Source organism: Oncorhynchus kisutch, linkage group LG17 (assembly GCF_002021735.2).
Source record: "Oncorhynchus kisutch isolate 150728-3 linkage group LG17, Okis_V2, whole genome shotgun sequence".
NCBI classification, from domain to species: Eukaryota; Metazoa; Chordata; class Actinopteri; order Salmoniformes; family Salmonidae; genus Oncorhynchus; species Oncorhynchus kisutch.
The window spans coordinates 6,732,175-6,743,105 of NC_034190.2; the positions used below are offsets into that span (position 1 = coordinate 6,732,175).

The window sequence follows — 10,931 nt, forward strand, 5'->3', positions numbered from 1 at the left end:
CTGGGGATTCTTAGGAATTCTAGAACTATGGTTTGAAGTGTGTAGAGCCAAGGTTCTCCCCTTCTCGAACTAACTGAGTCCTTTCTCTACAATGTCTTTGTCTTTTTTTGTCTGTTGAACTTTTAGTTTTGTGCTTGTGGAGGAGGAGCATGTTGGGATCTGAATCGTAAAATCAGGTAAACGTCTGGGGCTAAGGGAGGATGTTGATTGGGGAAGGGGAGGGGGGGGGGGGGCTGCGAGGGGGAAGGGAGTATAGGTGTGTGGGGATATTGAAAGATATATAAAGTTACCTAGGTTACTAGCTTGATTATAACTAGCAATATAATGTTTGTTGTGTGCCGTGTTCTTAATAATGTTACGTTTGAATTATGAAGTGATTGTAAATGTTTAAACAGCACACCGCTAGGAGGGAGGGGGGCTACGCTACGCTACGCTAGCCATAGCACGAGAATATATGATTATCCAAACCAAACTTATTTTTATATATAAATACAGACACTGTCAGATCTCCATTTTGGCTTTCAAGGGATCGTTGCTCTTTTATATAGGGATTAGGGATGATTCCTTACTTGGAAAAACACGCTGTAACTCAGTCAAACCTTAGTCAGATGGCAACATCAGATTTATGCAAAAAAAAAAGTATTGAAGTTACTCACACGCATGTCTGGTTAAGATATGGGCTTTTTGGTTTTCCTTTTGGATTTCTCTGACCCCTGGGATGTGTTCCAAACGGCACACTATTCCCTATATAGTGCACTACTTCTGACCCTATGGGCTCTGGCCAAAAGCTGTGTTATTTCTATATATATATATATATATAGTGTGCCATTTGGGACTTGACCCCTGGGGTAAATATATGCTTGTGCTGGCTGAGTTGTTCTAGGCCCTGGAATGTGATGTGTTGCTGCCCCCCCCCCCCCCCGGTGTGTCTGTGGTAGGATTTGCATGGTGTTTCTGTTGCCTTACCTACTGTCACGAAGTATCCCTTTGCCAAACACCTGGTAGTACACACCTGGTGGTGGGGTGAGGGAGGTGGGAGAGGCAGGGGGCGGGGGAGAGGCAGGGGGTGGGAGAGAGGCAGGGTGGGAGAGGAGGAGGGGGGGGGGGGGGGGGGAGAGGGAGGAAGAGGGGAGGCTGGGGAGTGCTGTAATTTAGATCTTTAGAAAATCTAACAATATATAAGAATTTCATGTCCCATTGAGAAGAGAAAGTACAGGGGGCAGAGTTTATCATATATTAGTGGCGGTGAGGTAATACCTTCTATCATCTAGTTGGCGGTGAGGTAATACCTTCTATCATCTAGTTGGCGGTGAGGTAATGCCATCTATCATCTAGTTGGCGGTGAGGTAATACCTTCTATCATCTAGTTGGCGGTGAGGTAATACCTTCTATCATCTAGTTGGCGGTGAGGTAATGCCATCTATCATCTAGTTGGCGGTGAGGTAATACCTTCTATCATCTAGTTGGCGGTGAGGTAATACCTTCTATCGTCTAGTTGGCGGTGAGGTAATACCTTCTATCGTCTAGTTGGCGGTGAGGTAATACCTTCTATCATCTAGTTGGCGGTGAGGTAATACCTTCTATCATCTAGTTGGCGGTGAGGTAATACCTTCTATCATCTAGTTGGCGGTGAGGTAATACCTTCTATCGTCTAGTTGGCGGTGAGGTAATACCTTCTATCATCTAGTTGGCGGTGAGGTAATACCTTCTATCATCTAGTTGGCGGTGAGGTAATGCCATCTATCATCTAGTTGGCGGTGAGGTAATACCTTCTATCATCTAGTTGGCGGTGAGGTAATACCTTCTATCATCTAGTTGGCGGTGAGGTAATACCTTCTATCATCTAGTTGGCGGTGAGGTAATACCTTCTATCATCTAGTTGGCGGTGAGGTAATACCTTCTATCATCTAGTTGGCGGTGAGGTAATACCTTCTATCATCTAGTTGGCGGTGAGGTAATACCTTCTATCATCTAGTTGGCGGTGAGGTAATGCCATCTATCATCTAGTTGGCGGTGAGGTAATACCATCTATCATCTAGTTGGCGGTGAGGTAATACCATCTATCATCTAGTTGGCGGTGAGGTAATACCATCTATCATCTAGTTGGCGGTGAGGTAATACCATCTATCATCTAGTTGGCGGTGAGGTAATACCATCTATCATCTAGTTGGCGGTGAGGTAATACCTTCTATCATCTAGTTGGCGGTGAGGTAATACCATCTATCATCTAGTTGGCGGTGAGGTAATACCATCTATTTGAGGTAAGTTACTGCAACTCTGCTGTGTTTGAAAGAAATGGGAATGAGAACTTGTAACGTTGCATGGGTCATTGTGATGGGGATAAGTACTAGGTATCATGATGGGGATAAGCAACAACCAGGGTTTGGCAAGGGATACGTCTTTTCATTTAGACCGTGACGAACCTAACCGCGGAAATTCTAGTAAAGAGATGTATTTGCACACACACTTCATGCATACAACACCAGAAGACAGTACACTGTACACACGGACGAGTGCTACACCACAAGGAAAAACCACTTCCATAATCCAGTTTTTTATTTTTTATTTTTTGGAATGAACTTGGGTTTTCTTTGTTCTATTTCTACAGGTTGTGGTTTTCCGATGCACTATGTTCATTCAATGTTTTTTCTATTGCATCGTTTTGCCACTTCCTGTTAGGCACTTTTTGAAGTTATGCACTTCGAAAAACATGTTTTAATTCAATAATGCACCCACCCACCCACAATGCAATGCTCCTATTGAAAAGATTAGATTAATACTGGAAGGTATGACACAAAGGATTATTAAAGTGAAACAATCAAATTCACAGCATCATTTCATACCTATTTTTTTTACTTTTTTTTTTTAAGAATATCAGAGAGAATGTGACATTTCTGGTATTTTTTTTCTTGAGGAAGTTTACGGTCTATTTCCTGATATTAAGGAAACCTATTTTCTTCCTCTGACTGAAGATGGTTTGATGTTATGCCCTTAGACACAGATCTAGAATCAGCTTACCTTCAATCATAACCTTAAATATCAATTGGGCGGGGGGGGGTTCAGTTAAAGCTGAACTCAGATCAGTGTCTATGGGTTGAGTGGAGCTTATGGATCCCAAACGTCTGGTAGTGTGACCACTGATGGCAGTTGTGTGAGGGAAGACGCATACATGTCCAATGGTTATATTCCCATCGGAGTCTGGTAGCAGCTTGTTCTGTGGAACCATCCATTTCCCCTTGTGGAGTTGAACCGACTGGGTTGAGCTAAACAACATCGGAATAGTAGGATTTTTAGTTTGTTTGGTAGCGAAACAAAGTGAATGTGGACAATTATTATATATTTTTTACTTTTCTAAAAGTCTGAGGTGTCTTTTTTGGAAGGATATCTGTAACGCAGCAGGATTTCCTCATTGGGGGGGGGGGGGGGTGACTTCTTCATATGCTAGCTGTGAGAGAACCCTTGTCATTCCACCTGTGTATATAGCAAGGCATTCCCTTACGGTTCTATTGTCCTACCTGGTGTGGTGTCTCGGTAGGTTGAGCCTGTGAGGTTGTGAGCCATGACTTTATGCAATGTCTTACCATATTATATGTCCAACTCTGCAATGAGGATGATTTATGGTCTGCAATGAGGATGATTTATGGTCTGCAATGAGGATGATTTATGGTCTGCAATGATGAGGATGATTTATGGTCTGCAATGATGAGGATGATTTATGGTCTGCAATGATGAGGATGATTTATGGTCTGCAATGATGAGGATGATTTATGGTCTGCAATGATGAGGATGATTTATGGTCTGCAATGATGAGGATGATTTATGGTCTGCAATGATGAGGATGATTTATGGTCTGCAATGATGAGGATGATTTATGGTCTGCAATGATGAGGATGATTTATGGTCTGCAATGATGAGGATGATTTATGGTCTGCAATGATGAGAATGATTTATGGTCTGCAATGATGAGGATGATTTATGGTCTGCAATGATGAGGATGATTTATGGTCTGCAATGATGAGCATGATTTATGGTCTGCAATGATGAGCATGATTTATGGTCTGCAATGATGAGGATGATTTATGGTTTGCAGTGACGGTGACTCGTGGTCTGCAATGATGAGGATGATTTATGGTCTGCAATGATGAGGATGATTTATGGTCTGCAGTGACGGTGACTCGTGGTCTGCAATGATGAGGATGATTTATGGTCTGCAATGATGAGGATGATTTATGGTCTGCAATGATGAGCATGATTTATGGTCTGCAATGATGAGGATGATTTATGGTTTGCAGTGACGGTGACTCGTGGTCTGCAGTGGTTTTGGACACGTTGTGCTTTGGTTGACATGCAAAATGTATTCAAATTTGTTAAGAGACTAAGCTTGGCATTGATCTGACATAGAGCAGCGGGTAATGGTCATAGACTACAGGCTATTTTAGGATTCTGTACACCATGGTTGTCTAAAGGGAAATGGTTGTCCACAGAACAAGTGACCCCCCCCCCCCCCCCCCAACAAAAAAAAAACAGACATTTGAGACTAAATAAATCTAGAAAAGAATGAAACATTAGCTAAATAACTTTCTCTACATCACTAACATGTGAAGCAGCATTTATATATTAGTAGTCTTTGTTTTTTTTGTGGTTTTTTTTCGGGTGTTCTTTTGTGTGCAGTCTATCAACAAAGACTACCAGAATAGTAAGATATTATACAAATCAGTGGATTAAATATATATTTCTAATTGTGTAAAAATGAAAATGCACTCCTAATTCACTGAAGTGCCAATCCTGACCAACTAAAGACTTGAGGTTGATTAAACTACATTTTGAGTTGGTGATCATAATCTTTTCTTTTCTTGAATGTGCACGTTTGTAGTGCAAAATACTGTTGATGTTGTTTTTTTCTTCCCTTATCTTCTAGTTCCATGACTTGCCGTGGTTTCTCTAAACAAGTGCCATTCTTTACTGCTTTTGCACAAAAACAAAAAAAAACTGGGATTGAGTCAGAACAGAGGAATAATTTAATCGTCAAAAAAAATATTTTATTCTATCATGGTGATCCGTCTAAAGTGAATAATGATGCTCTTTCATTTGAATGTGTTTGTTTTCTGTTCAGACCTCACGCTGATGCAACTGCAGGACCGCCTGTCCAGACATGGGTTTGATTAGAGAAAGGCAGAGCCATCAAGTGTAATTTTAGGCTGAGAACAGACTGCATTGCACATTAGTAGGTCCCTGAGTTTTTCCCTTAGTCGGGTAATATGGTCTGGAAAAGCTCCGAGCCCAGGCCAATACAGGGCCACGTTCAGTAGCTAAACGAGGAGCCAACGTGATTCATTCTACATTTTAGAGGCATGTTTGTTCTACATAGCATATTAATATCTCAATGTTCCAAACTGTTGTGCCCTGCTGAATGGTCTGCTCAACTTGAACTTCCATGTTGGCACGACCCATCTACCCACAAACAGCCACATAATGCACGACCCAGCTACCCACAAACAGCCACATAATGCACGACCCAGCTACCCACAAACAGCCACATAATGCACGACCCATCTACCCACAAACAGCCACATAATGCACGACCCAGCTACCCACAAACAGCTAACAGCCACATAATGCACGACCCAGCTACCCACAAACAGCCACATAATGCACGACCCATCTACCCACAAACAACCACATAATGCACGACCCATCTACCCACAAACAGCCACATAATGCACGACCCAGCTACCCACAAACAGCCACATAATGCACGACCCAGCTACCCACAAACAGCCACATAATGCACGACCCAGCTACCCACAAACAGCCACATAATGCACGACCCAGCTACCCACAAACAGCCACATAATGCACGACCCAGCTACCCACAAACAACTAACAGCCACATAATGCACGACCCAGCTACCCACAAACAACTAACAGCCACATAATGCACGACCCATCTACCCACAAACCGCTAACAGCCACATAATGAGTAACCCATCTACCCACAAACAACTAACAGCCACATAATGAGTAACCCATCTACCCACAAACAGCTAACAGCCACATGAGTAACCCATCTACCCACAAACAGCCACATAATGAGTAACCCATCTACCCACAAACAGCCACATAATGAGTAACCCAGCTACCCACAAACAGCCACATAATGCACGACCCATCTACCCACAAACCGCTAACAGCCACATAATGAGTAACCCATCTACCCACAAACAACTAACAGCCACATAATGAGTAACCCATCTACCCACAAACAGCTAACAGCCACATAATGAGTAACCCATCTACCCACAAACAACTAACAGCCACATAATGAGTAACCCATCTACCCACAAACAACTAACAGCCACATAATGAGTAACCCATCTACCCACAAACAACTAACAGCCACATAATGAGTAACCCATCTACCCACAAACCGCTAACAGCCACATAATGAGTAACCCATCTACCCACAAACAGCCACATAATGAGTAACCCATCTACCCACAAACCGCTAACAGCCACATAATGAGTAACCCAGCTACCCACAAACAGCCACATAATGCACGACCCAGCTACCCACAAACAGCCACATAATGCACGACCCAGCTACCCACAAACAGCCACATAATGCACGACCCAGCTACCCACAAACAGCCACATAATGCACGACCCAGCTACCCACAAACAGCCACATAATGCACGACCCAGCTACCCACAAACAGCCACATAATGCACGACCCAGCTACCCACAAACAACTAACAGCCACATAATGCACGACCCAGCTACCCACAAACAACTAACAGCCACATAATGCACGACCCATCTACCCACAAACCGCTAACAGCCACATAATGAGTAACCCATCTACCCACAAACAACTAACAGCCACATAATGAGTAACCCATCTACCCACAAACAGCTAACAGCCACATGAGTAACCCATCTACCCACAAACAGCCACATAATGAGTAACCCATCTACCCACAAACAGCCACATAATGAGTAACCCAGCTACCCACAAACAGCCACATAATGCACGACCCAGCTACCCACAAACAACTAACAGCCACATAATGCACGACCCATCTACCCACAAACCGCTAACAGCCACATAATGAGTAACCCATCTACCCACAAACAACTAACAGCCACATAATGAGTAACCCATCTACCCACAAACAGCTAACAGCCACATAATGAGTAACCCATCTACCCACAAACAGCCACATAATGAGTAACCCATCTACCCACAAACAGCCACATAATGAGTAACCCAGCTACCCACAAACAGCCACATAATGCACGACCCAGCTACCCACAAACAACTAACAGCCACATAATGCACGACCCATCTACCCACAAACCGCTAACAGCCACATAATGAGTAACCCATCTACCCACAAACAACTAACAGCCACATAATGAGTAACCCATCTACCCACAAACAGCTAACAGCCACATAATGAGTAACCCATCTACCCACAAACAACTAACAGCCACATAATGAGTAACCCATCTACCCACAAACAGCCACATAATGAGTAACCCAGCTACCCACAAACAGCCACATAATGCACGACCCATCTACCCACAAACCGCTAACAGCCACATAATGAGTAACCCATCTACCCACAAACAGCTAACAGCCACATAATGAGTAACCCATCTACCCACAAACAGCTAACAGCCACATAATGAGTAACCCATCTACCCACAAACCGCTAACAGCCACATAATGAGTAACCCATCTACCCACAAACAGCTAACAGCCACATAATGAGTAACCCATCTACCCACAAACAACTAACAGCCACATAATGAGTAACCCATCTACCCACAAACAGCCACATAATGAGTAACCCATCTACCCACAAACAGCCACATAATGAGTAACCCATCTACCCACAAACAGCCACATAATGAGTAACCCATCTACCCACAAACAGCCACATAATGAGTAACCCATCTACCCACAAACAGCCACATAATGAGTAACCCATCTACCCACAAACAGCTAACAGCCACATAATGAGTAACCCATCTACCCACAAACAACTAACAGCCACATAATGAGTAACCCATCTACCCACAAACCGCTAACAGCCACATAATGAGTAACCCATCTACCCACAAACAACTAACAGCCACATAATGAGTAACCCATCTACCCACAAACAGCTAACAGCCACATAATGAGTAACCCATCTACCCACAAACAGCCACATAATGAGTAACCCATCTACCCACAAACAGCCACATAATGAGTAACCCATCTACCCACAAACAACTAACAGCCACATAATGAGTAACCCATCTACCCACAAACCGCTAACAGCCACATAATGAGTAACCCATCTACCCACAAACCGCTAACAGCCACATAATGAGTAACCCATCTACCCACAAACAGCTAACAGCCACATAATGAGTAACCCATCTACCCACAAACCGCTAACAGCCACATAATGAGTAACCCATCTACCCACAAACAGCTAACAGCCACATAATGAGTAACCCATCTACCCACAAACAACTAACAGCCACATAATGAGTAACCCATCTACCCACAAACAGCTAACAGCCACATAATGAGTAACCCATCTACCCACAAACAGCTAACAGCCACATAATGAGTAACCCATCTACCCACAAACAACTAACAGCCACATAATGAGTAACCCATCTACCCACAAACAACTAACAGCCACATAATGAGTAACCCATCTACCCACAAACAGCTAACAGCCACATAATGAGTAACCCATCTACCCACAAACAACTAACAGCCACATAATGAGTAACCCATCTACCCACAAACAGCTAACAGCCACATAATGAGTAACCCATCTACCCACAAACAGCTAACAGCCACATAATGAGTAACCCATCTACCCACAAACAACTAACAGCTCATTCAAAATGGAGAAGACTCTTTTTATACTTTTATTTTTTTTTTTTAACACTTTTTTTTGTTGACTTTGGTGCTTTGCCATTGCATGTACATTGACTTGGATATGGAGGGTATATAATTATTATTGGCTGTCCAGACCCAGTCACTCAATCAACCAATCACTTGACCAGAGACAGCTTTCAGCTATCTCTTGATTTAGCACAATGAATCAGAAGCTACATCCTTGGCTGAGAATGAACCAACCAATCAGAGCTGCAATAGAATATTCTCTAAAAGTCAACCATCCCCAGGGATTCATTTAAGACTGCTCCCAAAAGTGCATCCTATTTCCTATCTAACGTCCTACTTTTAGAACAGGGGTCCATGGGGCTCTGGTGAAAAGTAGTGCAGTAAATAAGGAATAGACTGTCATTTGGGACAGAACCTTCTTTCCTTCCTCCCTTCTCACGCTTCAATGCAATTAACAGAGCTGAATGAATCCTACACATGCCTAATGATTTCTGCAAAGTGCTGAAATGCTTCATATGGCAATAGTAGAAGGGACAGAAGGTTTTTCCTGACCAGGAGAAAATCAAATGTTGTTTGAGACATTCGTCCAATACACCAGGTGTAGATCTTACAGTGAAACAGAAACCTATTGGCCATGGTCAAAAGTAGTGCACTATATATGGAATGGGGTGCCATTTGGGGATCAAAAGTAGTGCACTATATAGGGAATAGGGTGCCATTTGGGAGAGCCTACTGGGTTGTAGTTATTTGCTATAGTGTTTCCCTGTCAGGCCCTATGGTCAGGAATAACTCCTACCCCTAGGCAAAGATTTGAAAAAAGAATAAAGATAACATTTAAATGGGACTTTTCTTGTCGTCCGTCCTAGATCCTGTAAATGTGTATATCTCCGAAAATCCCAAGCCACGCCTTTTAGTGCTCAGCTTTGTCAAAATAATGCTCTCTGTTCTACAATTGTTTACAATGCAAACACGTTTGTAAAGTATTTTTCACGTCATAACTGACCAGTCTTGGTGTATACTCTTTGATCCTCTCATTTATCTTTCGCAATGTATTTATTTTTAGCTTTTTGATAACCCATCTTGTACTGTGACTTGACTTGACCGACGGTATGAATGAGTGACACGAAACTGATACGCTTCAACGGAACATGACACAAGAATACATAAACAACAACAACAAATGCATTAACAAATATTGGAAATGTGTTCAAGTGACAGTTGTGGAAACTGTAAGATAATATATATATTAAAACAAATGTTGCAACCCTTTTAATGTCTGATTTTCTATTGCTTGAACATTTCGACTCAATCACCACATCCTCATCGGCAGGCTCAACAGCCTTGGTTTCTCAAATGATTGCCTCGCCTGGTTCACCAACTACTTCTCCTACAGAGTTCAGTGTGTCAAATCTGAGGGCCTGTTGTCCGGGCCTCTGGCAGTCTCTATTGGGGTGCCACAGGGTTCAATTCTTGGGCCGACTCTCTTCTCTGTGTACATCAATGATGTCGCTCTTGCTGCTGGTGAGTCTCTCATCCACCTCTACGCAGACAACACCATTCTGTAAACTTCTGGCCCTTCTTTGGAGACTGTGTTAACAACCCTCCAGACAAGCTTCAATGCCATACAACTCTCCCGCCGTGGTCTCCAACTGCTCTTAAATACAAGTAAAACTAAATGCATGCTCTTCGCGGCCTGCATCTGCTCGCTCGTCCAGCATCACTACTCTGGACGGTTCTGACTTAGAATATGTGGACAACTATAAATACCTAGGTGTCTGGTTAGACTGTAAACTCTCCTTCCAGACTCACATAAAACATCTCCAATCCAAAGTTGAATCTAGAATTGGCTTCCTATTTCGCAACAAGGCATCCTTCACTCATGCTGCCAAACATACCCTCGTAAAACTGACCATCTTACCGATCCTCGACTTTGGCGATGTAATTTACAAAATAGCTTCCAATACCCTACTCAACAAATTGGATGCAGTCTATCACAGTGCCATCTGTTTTGTCACC

The 10,931-nt window shown here is 43.0% G+C and overlaps 1 long non-coding RNA gene across 1 annotated transcript; it reads left to right on the forward strand.

Moving 5' to 3' along the window:
* Positions 1 to 1,115: 1,115 nt before the first annotated feature.
* On the forward strand, positions 1,116 to 10,184 carry LOC116354508 (uncharacterized). The gene is made up of 2 exons (XR_004203834.1): positions 1,116 to 1,250; positions 1,539 to 10,184. It is a non-coding gene; the product is annotated as an uncharacterized LOC116354508 (long non-coding RNA).
* The last annotated feature ends 747 nt before the right edge of the window (positions 10,185 to 10,931 follow it).